The sequence below is a fragment of the Macaca fascicularis genome, chromosome 17, assembly GCF_037993035.2.
Source record: "Macaca fascicularis isolate 582-1 chromosome 17, T2T-MFA8v1.1".
Lineage (NCBI taxonomy): Eukaryota > Metazoa > Chordata > Mammalia > Primates > Cercopithecidae > Macaca > Macaca fascicularis.
In genome coordinates this window covers 29,285,342-29,302,137 of record NC_088391.1, presented here as the reverse complement: position 1 = coordinate 29,302,137, position 16,796 = coordinate 29,285,342, and positions in this window count along the sequence as shown.

Here is a 16,796-nt window from a genome sequence, read left to right as displayed (position 1 = left end):
AGAGAAATGATTAGATTCGACCTAAAAGGATACTTAAGGGAACTTAATTTTTATTCTAATAGTAACACAATTCAAAGCTGAAATGAACACATCTGGTTTCATTTTCTTTACTGATTAGGATAACCAGAGATTCTGAGACATCATGTATGACTCTGTCCTTTATTTGATATGCAAATAAAGTTCCTGGCTTGAGTGTAAATCTTCTACTTTCAGCATGCCCCTCATAACTAATTATTTTTTATATCCCTTCCTGGATCCAAAAAAAAAAAAAAAAGCTCGAGGTATAGTTATTCATTAAGAAAGGCATCCTTCCCACAAAATGCCTACAGGCACAATTCCCTTAAAAAGGAGAAAAAAAGTAGGCCTTAATTAATTAGAATCCAGATTACTGGGATAATTGCCAATTCTGCTTTTTTTCCACCCTTCCCCAAAGGTTGTGACCCAAATCCAAGGATAAAACGCCAAATGGAGGGAAGGAGGGACCACATGGCACAGGGGTCAATTTCTATTGCAACTATGAAGCAGACCCATTTATTAAGAGCCACATAATGTATTAAATGATATTCAAAGATTACCAGAATCAGGTTGCTTTCAATGGGACCAGACCCTAAAAACTATTCTCACACTGCCTGACTCACATTAAACATCCCCTACACACATACACACCCTCCAAAACAAACAAAAACATCCACAACCTTCATCCCTCTCATTAATCAATCAAGTTTGATATAACAGGATATTGGGCACTTTCACCTTTGCTAACAAAAACCTTGCTTTGTACCACAAAGCCAAACATGTTATTCTTTTTTTTTTTTTTGAGACAAAGTCACTCTGTGTCACCCAGGCTGGAGTGCAATGGCACAATCACGGTTCACTGCAAACTTTGCCTCCCAGGTTCAAGTGATTTTCCTGCCTCAGCCTCCTGAGTAGCTGGGATTACAGGAGTGAGCCACCACGTCTGGCTAATTTTTGTATTTTTAGTAGAGATGGGGTTTCACCATGTTGGCCAGACTGGTCTTGAACTCCAGACCTCAGGTGATCCGCCCGCCTCAGCCTTCCAAAGTATTACAGGTGTGAGTCACTGAGCCCAGCCAAACATGTCATTCTTGATCTCAACAATGAACTACAATTGCTTGGGACATGTCGCAAGCAATCCTCACACTTAAAGGGGCTTAATGCCTATCTTTCCTACACAGGGCATCCCATCCTAGTTATGAATTATGCGCATAACTGACTAACAGATTCAGGGAACCAGAGTGTGGCTATGCATTCATTCATGTCAGACAACATGATGTTTTAAGAAATGGGGACCTGGAAGCCCCTCTCCCTCAGTTCTATTTCATCAGACCTAGATATAAATGATAGTTCCAGCTGAACTAGAGACACCAAGAAGAAAATTTGGTAATGGGGTACAAATACATCCCTTTCCACACTCAAGTATCATTGTCTCCCTTCACAATATTCCCAAATTTGAGGCAGAGGAAGTAGATTCCAGAATATACAGTACCTTAATTTATTTAAGCAAACAGAGATTAAATGAATAGGGAAGAAGTGACACACAAACCACAATTTGTTAAACTGCTGTTTAACTTTTAAAGTAAATAAACAAACTAGCTAGTTCATATAGCCAGATTTTTATTTGTTTATGTATTTTTATTTATTTATTTATTTTACAGAGACAGGGTCTCACAAGCGATCCTCCCATTTCAGCCTCCTGAGTAGCTGGGCCTATAGGTGTGCACCACCAAGCCCAGCTCATTTTTTTTTGAGACAGAGTCTCACTCTGTTGCCCACTGCAAGCTCCGCCTCCCCAGGTTCACGCCATTCTCCTGCCTCAGCCTCCCCAGCAGCTGGGACTACGGGTGCCCGCCACCACGCCCGGCTAATTTTTTGTATTTTTAGTAGAGACAGGGTTTCACCATGTTAGCCAGGATGCTCTTGATCTCCTGACCTAGTGATCCGCCTGCCTCGGCCTCCCAAAGTGCTGGAATTACAGGTGTGAGCCACAACGCCCGGCCTTATTTTTTTAAAGTTTTTGTAGAGATAGGGTCTAACTATGTTGCACAGGCTGGTCTTGAGCTCCTGACCTCAGGCCATCCTCCAAGTTCGGGATTGGTGCTAGGATTAGACATGAGCCACTGTGCCCGGCCAGAATTTTAAAAATATGTTCTGCGACCTACTTGTATGAGATAAGGGCAGATGAACAGCATACAGAATAACAGCAGAATTATAATCAAGTAGGCAACTGCCAGGTTATACACTAAATTTGTATTAAGCCCAATCCCTATACTTCCTACATGCCTGATGTTCCAGAGTAACAATTGAATGAACAACATTCATAACCCATTGAAGTTCACAGCAGTAATTGTGGTATCCTAAAATGCCTATTTAAAAAGTCAACTAGATTAAATTATATTTAGTATAGTTATACCAATCAATATATCTCATATTTTTTCTCATATGTTAACTAATTATAAACTGGCAAGTCACATGTAATGCAGTCTAATTAGTCAAAAATAGTTCAATACTGACCATTTAAAACCACACCTGTTGGCCGGGCGCGGTGGCTCAAGCCTGTAATCCCAGCACTTTGGGAGGCCGAGGTGGGAGGATCACAAGGTCAGGAGATCGAGACCACAGTGAAACCCCGTCTCTACTAAAAATACAAAAAATTGGCCGGGCGCGGTGGCGGGCGCCTGTAGTCCCAGCTACTCAGGAGGCTGAGGCAGGAGAATGGCGGGAACCCGGGAGGCGGAGCTTGCAGTGAGCCGAGATTGCGCCACTGCACTCCAGCCTGGGCAACAGCGTGAGACTCCGTCTCAAAAAAATAAAAATAAAAATAAAAAAAATAAAACCACACCTGTCTTAGTACAAATATGATAAGTAAACCAGAAATACAGAGCCATACTGACAACCAGGAAGCTATCAGTGCTGTACTGTCTCATCATCTAATATTACATACTGAAATATTTAAGTATTTCCAAATTTTTACATTAGTCCTGATAGCACATCAATAAATAAACATCAACAATGTCCTAAGTGCAGAAATCAAGCTGGTTTTTCTTATCCTGGCTTCCAGAATGTTCTGACCACTGCCCTACCACCACCACCCTCTCCCACACACAGACATTTTCACCCTTGAGACACTGCAGTGTGAGGAAGAGAATGGAGAAAGAAAGGGAAGTCTCATGACTTCTGAAGTTGAAAGAGGAATTATGTTCTGAAAAGGAGAAAGAAGATGGCAGTTTTGCTTAATTCAAGTATTGAGTAAATATTGTTGCTTAATCATTTTTTAAAAGAGACATTAGTGGCTATTTTTTTGGCACAACTGTTTTTATATTTAATTTAAAAGGATGACACCATGGTGTAATTGAAACTTGTGTCACACACAAAAATCGCTTTGCCCCTCATGCATAACAACATCCTGCTCCCCCAAACCCAAATCATACCTTTCATGATATGGCCTTAACCTGTGTCCTCAAATATGAAGCAACCTAAATGCTAAAGTGAAGAGTCTGACACAGCTAAACTGGGAAAAACATGAAGTGGAAATGTATCTCCCTTGGAAAAGTAAGTAAAATGCATGTTAAGGAAATGGGTAATTCAGGGAACCCGAATATTCAAACAAATTCCCAGATGTTTGTGCTGCTGTCTGTACATTTTAAAAAGGAAACAGCTTTTCATTACTTCATGAATCCTCCCTCATTGTGAAGACGATTTCAAAGCCTCCAGCATTTAAGAGGGAAGGTCCGTTCTCAGAGTCGTGGGATTCCCGCTGTGTCTCCAGCACCAAAACGTTCCAGAAACTCACGGAAAAAGCTCAGGCCTGTAAACATGTCTGATTTGGATCTCCCCCTCCTAAGTCTATGTTTATATATTGATAATTAAGATGGATTTATGAAGTTCAAATAATATCACATTTCATATTTCTCTAATCAGTATCTCAAAACAATTGAAACAACAGTCATTTTAACATTAACAGCATAGGGAGGACAGCCATGAATCCCCACACCTTCCCCTGGCCATCTATATGCTCGCACCGGGAAGTTGTAACTAGTTCTGGCAGTGCCAATGAATGAACACGGTTAAAAATCAAGCAGAAAACGGCTGAATGTGCACGCTCAGCTACATGATTTTCACTGTCTAAAACTGGGAAAAAAAACTCAAACAATTTTCACCCAATTTGGCTTGCCTTTCTCGCCTGTAAATTGCAACACTGCCAAGTTGCAAGTAAAATATTCTGCCAATTTCTCAGTTTTGTGAGCAAAGAAAGAAAAGAAAGCATACTTTCCCTAAAGGAATAAAGTGTGTGTCTCTGTGTTTGTGTGTGCCTCTGTGCGTGCGTGTGTGTATTTACAGCTGATTAATTCAACATCATATGGGACTGCTGTCCAAATTTTTCAAAATACACATGCACACACATACTTGGTGTGAGATCATGAAAAGTAAATCTCAAATCCAGACTTAACTGAGAGAGACTAGGAGAAATATTGTTAGTATCTCACTTTCTACTATTGTGCAAGTTAGATAGGAACTATCTACCGCTCTTCTAGATCTTTATTCCAACATGACTCGTATCACAAATGTGATCAAGTGACTAGTTTCAGCCTCCACAAAAATGAATTTAACTTCCAGAAAAGATCCCCAAAATGAATTGACAGCCAAAGACAGTTTCACTTCAGAAGTGCTGGTAGTCACGGTGGTAGAGGTTCTAGGGTAATGTCTCATTGAGATGCGAGGATGAGGCTCTGAACTCAGGAAGGAAACACTCAAAATGTCCTGCAGGCATTATGAACAGCAGTCACTGAATGCACTAATATCCTTCCTCAGACCTCACTGCTTTTTAAAGACAGCAAAATATTGAGATAGATTTTTAATTGCAAATTCTGAAAAACAGCCACACCTAAGCCTTTAATACCTCTCTTTCTTCTCAAAGTTAGGAAAGTGGTATGCTCAGTGTCAAATAACTAATGCTGATTGAAAATAGTCAGAATGCCATTGCAGATGAAAAGTGAAGTTCTAGTGTGTGGGACAAGAACCCAAATGCATTGTCCACAATGTCTACTTCAGTACAGCCATTCTAGAATTTGCCCATATGCATCAAAAGCCTTAAAAAGTAGTATGCCATCTGGGCACAGTGGCTCACACCTGTAATCCAGCACTTTGGGAGGCTGAGGCAGGCAGATCACTTGAGCCCAGGAGTTTGAGACCAGCCTGGGCAACATGGAGATACCCTGTCTCTACAAAAACTGCAAAAACAGCAGTGTGTGGTGGCACATGCCTGTGGTCTGAGCTACTCTGGAGACTAAGGTGAGAAGATCACCTGAGTCCAGGAGGTTGAGGCTACAGTGAGTATGATCACACTCCACTGCACTCCAGACTGGGCGACAGAGTGAGACCCTGTCTAAAAAAAAAAAAATAGCATGACATTGTACCCCATAAATAGATACACCTACTCAACAATTAAAAATAAAAATAAAAAAAAAAGTAGCATGCCATAAATACTCAACAGACACACACTCAGACTACAGGATACTCAATGTAGCACTATTCATAATAGAAAAAAAGGGGAAATAACTCAAACTTTCAACAATAAGAAATTTGTTAGACAAAATGTGGTACATTCTTCCATCGGTGAGGATACAGAAATTTAAAAATCATATTCTAGAACAATATTTAACAACATAAAAATATCTGCATATATTATTTAGTCATAAAAACAAGTTAAAACATATTTGGATGTTATATATGTTATCCTGCTTTATAAAGATATAAATGGAGGGATAGACATCAATGACAGCATTATCTCTGGGTGATGGCAGGGAAAGTAAATTTTGTTTCATTCGTTGGGCTTTCCTGTATTTTCCAAACTTTCTACGATAACAATATATTATTTATATAATTAGATGAATACTTTTATTTTTTAAATTAGCCATGTGTGAGTCTTACAAGAAAATTGTTTTCTTTCTCCCTCTTGGTCCTATCCCACCACTCGCCCCCTAAAGTGCAGCCTGAATTTCACCAAGTTTCCTGAATTCATGTGGGTTCTTTTCCTGATTGTGTCAAATGGAAACAGTCCTAGAGGAAATTGGACTGTAAAAGCCAAATGCTTCATGAGTTCATGTTCAAAGAAGGCAAGTAAGGACCCTGAGTAGCCAGAAGAATCTGGTGATGAAAATGAGCTGTTAAGTGGATTCATTACCTTTGTTTTTACTAATGAAAATGTTAGCAGCTTTGTGTTCCTCATTTACATTTTGAAGCAAAATGATGGCATTTCATTCATTTATTCATTCAGTCATCATATACTTACTGTGCACCTCAGATGTGGCTGCCTATTTCCAGGCCTGGAATACACAGAAGGCAAGACTTGATGTCAGGCCCCTCAGTCTACTGAAAGCATGGCTGTTCTGGTGGTTGTCAGGGCATCCCTCTTTCTCATCCATCTTCTTCAGCCACTGCAGTTCCTTATATATTAGATTTTTTAAAAGTTTTATTTGAATAAAACATTCCTTTGCTTAGAAAAAAAAATGTTTAGAACTTTTTACTGTACTGTTTTTTGTTTTTGTTTTTGTTTTTTTGAGACAGGGTCTCACTCTGTTGCCCAGGCTGGAGGGCAGTGGTGCTATCTTAGCTCACTGCAGCCTTGACCTCTCAGGCTCAAGTGATCCTCCCCCTGAATAGGAGAGACTGCAGCCACGTGCTACCACACCCAGCTAATTGTTGTATTTTTTGTAGAGACTGGGTTTTGCCATGTTGCCCAGGCTGGTCTTGAACTCCTGTCTTTGCTGTACTCTTACTAGATCGACTAGATGCCCTAGAAGTGAGTGACATCCACTAATAGTTTTAAATGAACTCAGGGGTAAAACTATTAACCAAAATGCTCCCCCCCTCCATATAATGTTTTATAATTTATGTTGCCTATATCTGCTTTGAAGACTTCCCATCAACCTTTCCCATCCATGGCACACTGAATTATCTAAATCTGTTTGAATCCTTAATCTCTGCTGGTAGAATATAACCACATCCTTGTCAACATTGTCAGAGGCTGTAAAGCTGTCTTTCTCTAGGCCACCTGACTCTAATCAAGTGGTCCAGCTCTCTTTCGCAAATGCCTGTGGAAGCAGACTTTACAAGAACTATTGGAAAACTTTAAAATGAAGAGCTGGGGCCAGGCACAGTAGCTCACACCTGTAATCCCAGCACTTTGGGAAGCTGCTTGAGCCTAGGAGTTTGAGACTAGCCCGAGCAACCCAGGGAGACCCCATCTCCACAGAAAATCAAAATATTAGCCTGGCATGGTGGCACATACTTGTGGTCACAGCTACTTGAGAGGCTGAGATGGGACCATGGATTGAGCCCAGGAGGTTGAGGCTGCAGTGAGCCATGATTGCACCACTGTACTCCAGTCTGTGCAACAAAGACCTTGGGCATCTGTTACAGCACATTTTTATAATTTACCTATTTATATGTCTCTCACCCACCAGACTTGGGCTCCCTTTTGGATAAGGAATTTTCCCTTATCCCATATCTCTGTATCTATAGGCTCAGAAATCTCTGTATCTATAGGCTTGGCATAATTCTACTGTTTCCAATAAATGTTGGGTGTTAAATTAATAAAAGAAAAGCAACAATAATAATTTATCAAAATCTGATCCTATTGAACTAGGATTGTTTTTCTACCAACAGATTATTATGACACACCTGTTATTAGGGTTCATATGCTTTTTCTCCTATAAAATTAAATTAAGCTAAACAATTAAAAAGCACTATAAAAAAAAACTTTTTACCGTGTTTTGGGTTTTAAGAGTGTTCTATGAGGTGAACAGTATAAAAATAGTCACCCAGCAGTTTTAATTGAGGAAACAGGCCAAGGAGGGATAAAATGACTAACAAGTACTCACAATTTTTACTAGTTTCATGGTCAAGGATGTAGTATAGCATAGTGAAACAAACTTTGTCTTTATTGCTGGGTTTGAATTGGAGCTCTGCCATTTATAAGCTGTACGATCTTGAACAAGTTATTTAATTTTTCTGAGGCTCACTTTTTTTCTGCGCATGTACAGGGACAGACAGCAGTCTCGTCTGAAGGATTAAGTGAATCTAGGAGAGCGTTTGGCACACGGCAGAAGCCAAGCAAGCCTTGTTTTCCTTCCTTCCTGATAGGCTGTCTCCAGTAGCAAGGACCCAGTTTGTCTTGATCAGTGTTATATCCTCAGCACACAGCACAGTCCTTGGTAGGCAGAAGATATTCAACAGATATTTGCTGAATTGATTGATTGATGTAATCCTAGGATTTTCATTTTAAGTAAAAAGCTTTTTCTTGTACCTATAAAGTTTTATCAACTCATAAAATTATAGCATGACCATAATCCCTTCTCCAGTCACAAACCTCACATGGCCTACATGCTAATGACAGCCATCTTCAGTCACAACCCAGGGAAAGTGACCTAAGGGAATTTCCACTTAAGTGTAAGGCTAGACACACATGTGCTTCTCTGTATAATAAAGCAAAACTAATAGGTAAGCATCTCTTTATTCTGAAAATTTTCTAGCAAGCAATGGTAAAGAGAAATTAATTGCATTCTGTTAATTTAATTTGTATAAAACATTCTTGGTGTTTATTTTGATCTCCTTAAGTTTTTATATTGGTAACCCTAAAATATAATTTATAGAGATATTATAAGTTCATCCAACCCTATTTTTTTCATAGGAATTTAAAATTTTCAAACGTGAATTATCTTAATATGTTTCTTTTTTAGACTCATCACCCTCTGGGTTGGGAAGGCACTCCATGAGAAAAGGGAAGAGAACGCAGGCTTGAAATCAGATAGGTCTGCCACTTACTCGCCAAGTGGCCTTGCATAACCTCATTGAGCCTCATTTTTCTAATCTAAAAAAATGGAAATAAACATACCTACCTGATGGAGTTGTCATGAGGATTAAAAGAGACAATATATGTCAAGGGCCTATGAAACAGCAGGCACTCAAGGAATTGCTGTTCCCTCCTGCCCCTACCAATAATGCTATAAAAGGATTCAATTAAAGGCATCAAGCCTGAATATTTTCATAATTAATCACTGTAACATCAAACTACCACTTTTTTTAGTCTAGTTAGTTGCAAGACCTTTCTTTTGTTTCTTTGGCAGAGTTAGTAGCCTTTGACAATCCTGAGCCCTGGAAATATTGTGAAGGCCTTAACATTTCCAGAGAGGACTTTTTAAAGTCTAATCAGTTGCAAGAATTTTCTTTTGTCTTTCTAGCACAGTTATTAATTTACGGCGATTCTGAGCCCCAGAAATACTGTGTCTGCAGAGAGGATTTTGAATGCTATATAAGAATAAGGGCTCAGTCAATACACAAAAGTCATTCTTCTATGAATGATCTCCCAGATTTCTTTATGGGACCTCCCCAAGCTACCTTGAACTAAATGCCCCACTCCTATAACCCAACTTTCTGATAGCATAAAGCCTGCTCTCTATTCTCCAGTGAATTCATATGTCTTGTATATATTTCTCTGTATCTTCCACTGGATGGTAAACTGTGAGGACAGGACAGTGTCTTGTTCACTATCTACGATTTAATCTATAACACCAATTCTCTAACTACAATATTCTTACAAAACTTTCTGCTAGATGAGTTCTCTCAAAAGCACTTTTTAGTTGCATATTGTTATTTTAAAGTCTGAAGTATTAATCATGTGCAATAGCACAGGGATATATGTGGGGCCTGGCAGGCAAACATCAGCTCCCTTGATAAAAGTGAATCCTTCAAATCTTCACATCAGAAGGAAACGTAGGGGGTATCTGATCTAACACAGCCCTCGGCTTCATCTGCTGTGCACCATGAAAGTCCTATGATGAACTATTCACCCCTGGGTCCCCTCTCAGGGCCCAGGCTCCTCTCCTCAAGCTGTCTCTCTGTTCCCCCAGCAGGTCCTCTGCCCTCTAAGTTTCAAGGATACTGAACTTCTTGTGAGTAGCCCCCAAATAGCCACGCTCCCTTCACCCTGGATCTACCCAGGTATCCCTTTTCATGGCATCCTTTAATTGCTTTTTTTCTCTTAAGATAAAAATTGGATTGTAAGCTGTAAGGACAAGAACTGTCTTCTTCACTATCCTATTCCTGTGCCTGACATGCAGTAGTCTCTCAATAAATATCTGTTAACTGAATGATTTCCTTTTGGCAAGATTTTCAGAAACACTTGACTAAAGAGTAAACGGAAAGCAAATGAGAAAGAAGCTTAAAATACAAGAAGTTCAGCCAGGAAAATACAGATTTCCGATCCTAGTTTGGTTGCAAGGAACTCTGGCCTTGTCCCACCTTGAGACTGAGCATCTTGTCTTCTTACAACAGGCAGCAGAACTTCTCAGGCCTCCTTTTCACTGGGAGAGAGTTTTCCCAATGCCTCCAGATCCCCACTCTTCACACATACCGGCCTAGGTCCTGTCTCCTGGTCATTTTCATGCCTTTCTGCAGGCCATGTGGGACTCTCCCTACCAAGTGGGCCAGATAGGCCTTTCCCTCCACACTCTTCCTAGAGGGAAGCCCACCTCCCTAGCAAAGCACAAGACCTCTCCTGACTGGCCCAGGAATGTGGAGAACACACAATGTCCCAAGAAAGAGGTACATGTGTGAACAGGGGATGATGAATCTTTCCCAGGCCTGTAACCCACCTTTTGTCTGTGACCAGCTGTGTGAGGAAGAGAAAGAGGAAGTCCAAATTCACTTTACAGGCAAAAATACTTAGAGGATTCTAAGAAGGTAATCGGCCTTGAGTTCCCAGATTGTAGAGTTGGGAAACTTGTGTAATTCTTTTTGGTCGCAGAAGAAACCTGAACCTGAGTTAACCCCCTGCTCAGAGGCCACTGGGGCCTGGAAATGCCCTTGTGAAAGCTCTGTTCAGGCCGTAGCCTGAGGCTTCCCTGCCATTGGACCATCGGCAGAGGCTCTCTCTGAGGGGTAGGCCGGCCCCTATGTGAACGATCTTGGGCCAGATTGTGTCCTGCACCCAGAAGGCCAAGGCCGCTGCACTGCAGTGGCTGGAAGCTCTGGGTCAGGCAAGGTTTTACGGCTCCGAGCGGCGTCCCGGACCCACACCCCAAATGCTTCTGCTGACTGACAGAGACCCGAAAGATCCACAACTAGAATACAGAGTTCCCTCCACCCCTGATCCGTTCCCCGCCAGACTTGCCTGCGCTACGAAGCTCTAGAAGCGGTTTCCCCTGCGCGCCCCTTGCTCCGGGCAGAGCCAAGCAAACGCCTCCAGTTTTGCTGCTGCGCCAGAGCCCGCGTGAGCTTCCCTTGGCCGCCGTTCCTTCGTGCCCCTGGCGGGGTCGCCAAGCCGTCCCCTCTGCCCCGCTGCCGAGCGTCCCTAGGTGCCGGGACACCAGAGGATCCAGGGAGCCGAGACCGCCCCGACCCTAGACATCCAAAGGGGAGAGCCCTTAGAATTAATTATTCCCTGGCCTCAGGGCTTGGGTGGGAGGCTGGGGGTCCACTTCAAGTCTCGGTTTGCAAAAATAATAGCATGTCCTGGTCACACTGATGCCAGTACCCCACAGAAGGCAAGCGATTGATTCCGCTGGCCCTTCAGGCGTGGCGTCCAATTTGCGCAAAGCACAGTAATCCAAGACCTTTGCGCACTGAGGACTTTGAGGGGACACTGGACCGAGATCCATCTTTTCAGAGCAGCTCCGGGCCGGACTTAGAATTTTTTCTCCCAATTCTAACCGGGATGTACAGCTCTGAACTTACAGTGACCTCCGCGCAGTGTTCTCGGCTCTGCGTGAGCGGGAACCCGCTCAGGACTCAGAAAGATTCACACCAGCACCCGGGGCTTGCAGACCATTGTAGTGGAGGGCGAAATAACTGTATATGTTCACGTAAGGTGTATTTTTCTAAACTAGCTAAATAGAACTAAAATAAAAATAAAAATAAAAATAAAGTCCTGGTCCGGAAGCCAAGACTGCGCCCCTGGATCTGTCCAGATTCCCTAAGGGCGCCCGAGTGATGAGACGATATTGATGCCCCAAGTTTTCATAAGCAGGGCGCTTTGAACTTGGGTGTCGTGTGCAAGATGCACACACTGTGCCCACGCACTCATCTCCGCCGCAGCCGCGTACTAATTAGGTGCGACTATCCTCCCGCTCTCTCAGCAGGGCAGCTAGGCTCCTAGAGCCTGAACCCTTGCGGCATACACCAAGGTCATTCGCTGAGACTTGCTTTGTCATTGGGAGAAGGGGCAAAAAGACTGCGCGGAGCATTTAAAACAATATGAGGCGGGAAAGCCTATAAGGGGAGGCAAACTGAGGGAATTCTCTTCTATTTAAAGAGTAGTGCAAAGTTGCCAGGAAACTCGCTACTGTCTATTTACTCCCCGAGAATGGGCCCCAGAGAAAATAAGCCAAGACCAGGTGACCCAGTGGGATCCGCGAAGCGGCTCCAGGAGACTCTCCTCTCCAACGACTCCGCACCGGGACAAGAGGATCAGGCAGATGGGTTTTCTCCACCCGTGGGTACTACAAACTCTTTCTCCATTTTCTTATGATTTTTAAAGGGGAAAAAAAGCGCACCCGTCTCTCTTAAAAGTGGAAAGCTGAATAGCCTCAATATAAAATTGGCGCTCTGAAAGAGACAAGGTCTAGATAGATCAGTCTGCCGGCGAAGGCTGCTCTAGCAGAAATGGTAGAAGCAAACGAGTGCTGACAAATTTCGTTTTTACTGTGGAAACTGGTAAACGAAATCAGGTGGTAATAGTTACCTATTGGAACCACCAAAAAATTCGAGTTAATTTAATGTGTTTTGGATTTAGCATATGTAATCACCATTATTTTTATTTTGCCTAGATATTTCCATTAAGGTTTAATAAGCTATTAAAGTTTCCTGGATACATTTTGTGTGTGTGTGCGTGTGTGTGTGTGTTTAAATAAGTGGAGATTACATGAACCAGAAGAGAAGTTTGAGCATAATTTTTTCAGCCACTGGGAAGTCTGTATTTCCTGCCAAAATTTTCAAGGACGGGGATTAGAAAATGGAGAGAGGGACACTAAATACTCATTAAGCACCTATATATGTAAGCACCCTGATAGAGCTAGCTTTACAAATTTCATTTCATATTAATAATTGTCCACCAATAGGGGTTCTTTTTTAAAATACCGAAACCTCCTTCTTCTGCACCCAGACCTCAGATGGACAATTTCCATAATTTTATTTAATTCGAAAGAATTTCGTTCTTGAGACTTCCTTCTTCGAAGTGACATAATTGCCAAGGTTAACGGGAAGATCCATGCTTAGTGGTATTAAAGTCTGTTTTAACTGATTACATTGTTAATGTTAATCCTAGTCTGGAAAAAAAAAAGTGAAGGTGAGTCTTAGCACATGCTGGATTTCTCCTAACTCTTTGGTCCCTGTAAAAATAGATCCCTATAACTGTTTGAAAGGGAAAGGAACTTATCACTTGTGAGGAGAGCACCGTCACTAAACTCGATGTGCAAAAAGGAGAATATGCAAAGCAAAACTTTTCCGTCGCTGCAGATCAAAGGAACCGAAAACATGACCCATTTTGTGAGGGCTATGCAAACACTGTGGCTTATATTGACCATTGATACAGGCTGGGCTAGACTAGCGGGATACACACACACACACACACACACACACACACACACACACACACACACACAACTGGATACGATGGACTCCAGTACCCGGAGCTTTAAAAGGGATGGGGGGCGGGGGGTAGGGAAAGGAGTTGACAACCAGATGAAGTGGGGAAAAGGAGGGGAGAAGAATATAGTCAGGAACTGCAGCAGGCAGGTAAATTATCAAAAATTCAGTTCCTGCAACTAATGAAAAAAACAATCTCACTATAGTCTGGGGAAAATGGTTCTCTGACGCAAGCCTGATGGTGAGTCTATTTATCGTGTTTATTTTCCGGACTATCAAAAAAGGTATTTCGAGATTCAACCAATTGTTTTGACTAGGAGACAGAAAAACGGACCAAGCGTTTCCTGATGTAACGCACCGACCGCGGCAGGGCCCAGCGCAGAGAGCGCCCGGAGCTGCCCTCCCGGGGCTGTTCAGAAAAGATGCTCCCCATGGCCCTGAGAGAGGCGAGCCCGCGATCGGCCTGAGAGGACTGCCTGTGTTCTGCGTGGGGCCTGACTTCACCCTTCCTTTGGAGGAATATGCCTTCAGTTTTGTTCTGGAAGGGGAAATGGGCGCAGCTCTCCACGCGGAGACCAAGATTCCCAGGCGCTTGACAAACTTGGAAACTCTGGGACCTTCTAAACTGAGTTTCCCTCGATCCGCAGAGTTCCTTGTTATCTACTTTACCAGTGCTAAAGGACTGCAGGCCGAGGGGTGCTATTTGAGAAGATTTTTTTTCCACGTCGACTGGAGAAGCGCCGCCGCCAGTTCCGAAGGCGACTTGCCGACCTCAGCGCCCCGGGCTCGGCGAGGCACACCGCCCGCCCCTCCGCACCCGCCCAGTCCCGCTCACGGAGAGAGCCGGCGAGGGAGTATCTTCTCCAGCAGCCAGAGCTCGGTGCCAGGGCGCTCTCCTGACATAACCCTGTCCAGGGGGGCCGAGACGTGCAATAGCCACCGCTGGGCTCCCCTGCTGCCAGCCCCATCCTATTCCAGCCAGCGTCTTCCCTGGAAGAGCCCCCAGTAGCAGAAACTCTGGCCTCACACCTCCCGGTGCTCCCGGCTTTTCCGGCCCTTTCCGGGATCCCACACCCCCACCCCGTTTCTCCCCCGCGTCGGGACCGAACACTGGCAACATTCCCCACGCCCATCCAGCCGCGCCATTTTAACCCCTCAGAGGTTTCCGCTGCCGAAGGAGCCGGCCACGGAGAATGTCCATCTTCCCCACCACTCTCCCCGCCCCGCCACCCCGGGCCCCGCCTGGGTCCTCGCCCGAGGCAGCCTAGAGGGGATTAGGAAATAACCCGGTGGTGGGCGGGGGTGGGAGGCACGCTACCTCCGGACTCTGGAAACTTTGGCAAAGTCTCGGGAACACTTGTGCTCCCCCAGGATAGTTCTCTTCGCCTCGCGGCGAGAGCGGGGTGTTCGAGTTTCTTGGCACCAACTGCAAAGAGCCTCTCCCTCTCCCCAGATCCTTTAAGGACATGTGATCTGCAGCCTCAAACTTTCTCCTCTGGTCGAAAAGCTTCGTCAGCCACTGCTAGCGACCCCAGGCGAGGCCGGGAAGGGAGCGCGCTGGTGTGGGGTCAATCAACCACAAGCCTGGCGCGCAGAGGTCGACTGAGGCCCTGCGGGTCGAGATCCCGTGCCTTGTTTGCAGGAGAAGCCCCAGGGGACCCACGCAGGGCGTGTTGTCCCAGTTGAAACAGGCGTTCCCTTTTCCAGATCATATTCCCCATAAAATCTAAAGCCAGATGCATCGTTTAGGCAACTTCCCATTTCACCGAGAAAGGCACGGATTTGTTTCCAAATTGGACTCTAAATCGAGGTTTCTGATGCCGGTTCCAATGGGGTGAGCAAGTCTGGGGCTTTCGATAGCTCTTGGGGACTGCCCAGACGCATAACGTTTTAGGTACTTAAGTCTGAACCTAGCCCAGGCAGAGCATCATTTGTGAACGCGGAGAAAAAAAAAAGGTGGGGTGCACAGCAAAGGCAACCACAGGCTTTCACATCCGTGTGCGTCCTTTTTGTTTAAACAAAGGCGAGTAGAAAACAGCAACTTCATAATTTTAGACGCACAGTTTAATAAGATAACCCAATCGAACCTGTTTCACAAAAATATATTACAAAGGAAAAAAAAGAACTTGCAACAAAGTGAGAAAAGTGACTTCGTATGAAACCAAAGGGCGAGCATGGTGAAAGCAGGCATTTTTATAGTCTGTTAAGTCAAAAACAGCTTTTGCTAAGTATTTTCAAAGAGGAAATAGAAGGCTTTTTCTAAAAGAAGTGCCTAGGAGGCTATTTCACCTGTAGCTCGCCTGTCAATTTGGGCGGAGTGGGCCGTCCTTTTTACAGTTGGGACTTTCTGGTATTTACCGTTGTGGTAAAGAGGGGGGAATAAAAACCAACAAAGCTATCTGGGATTGACTACTGCCTGTTACCTGCAAAACATTAGCAGGAAACCAAGACTGCCTTCCCGAGGTTCGCCTAATCGAACTCCATCGTGCATCTTTGAAAATTACAGCTGTTTTTGAGTCCTGTTAGTAAAATGAATAATCTGCGATGCATAGGCTAAACAATGCAAACAGGTACACAATTACAAGTCTCCCAGGTTTGAAGAGCGAGGGGGCGCAGTGTGAAGATGCCTCCGAGCAGCCAGAGGTGTAATAGCCCTTGGCTGCGCCCTGCGTCAGGTGCCAGTGAGAGGAAGCACAGAGTCATTTACTCGTTGAGAATACTGCATTTCCACTTTTGACTCATTAGGATCAATAGATTTTAATACCTGCCAAAATCCACAAATATTGCCACAACAAAACGTGTTATTAAATAAAGTTAAGTGTTTATTGGGCTTAAAGATGGGGTTTTTCGACCGTTTGGCTACATAAATGTGCGAGAGCAACAGAGCGAGCGGCTCGCAGGCCAATCTGCCAGTGTTGGTTCGCTGGGAAAGGGGGCGAAACCGAGGACACTTTTAAGCTGACCAGATTGGGGTTGGCTGCCCTACCTGCGGGGTGGCCGTGGGGAGTTACCCTCAGCTCTGAAGATGCCTCCCCTTAACTGAAAACGTCATTGACCGGTAAAGCCGCCCATGCGGGCCGCGCCTCTTCCAAGTCTGCGCAGGCCGCCTTTGTCCCTGCAGTGACTGCCGCGAG